Source organism: Pteropus vampyrus, unplaced genomic scaffold (assembly GCF_000151845.1).
Source record: "Pteropus vampyrus isolate Shadow unplaced genomic scaffold, Pvam_2.0 Scaffold247, whole genome shotgun sequence".
NCBI lineage: Eukaryota > Metazoa > Chordata > Mammalia > Chiroptera > Pteropodidae > Pteropus > Pteropus vampyrus.
In genome coordinates, this window is record NW_011889028.1 from 682,153 (window position 1) to 682,688 (window position 536).

A 536-nucleotide genomic window follows, 5' to 3' on the forward strand; every position below is an offset into this window, starting at 1 on the left:
CTAAATACTATATTGTAAACGACCTTCACTTTTTAGTAATTATAACTCCAGATCTTAATTTTCATTTTATTAAAATACTTATTTTAACTTTTCAATAGGCCACACAGATTCACAGGGTTCAAATTTCAGAAGGTAAAAAAGGAATATTTAGCCTAGATCCACCATCTCCCTTGTCCACTCACCCAAATTACTATGTAGATCCAAAGAAAATAAAAAACCTGTTAAAGGTGAAAACACAAATTCTGGGGCGGGGACATACCGTATTCTCCCCAGTCAGTCCCCTTGTCTCCATGGGGTTACGTAATGAGTGACACTCTGATTTAACCATCGTATGTCCCCGCCTTTGCCCAGGTGTCCGATCATTTCCTTAGAATAAATTCCTAGTAGAGCGCCCAGGTTGGAATTGATACATCGTGTGTGTGGCGGGGGGCTGGGGTGTCTTTTGATTCCAAACTGCTTTCTACGTAGATTATACACCACTGCCCTACGTCCAGGCCCACCGAGTTATCAGACTGTACTTAGCAGACGAGCCACGA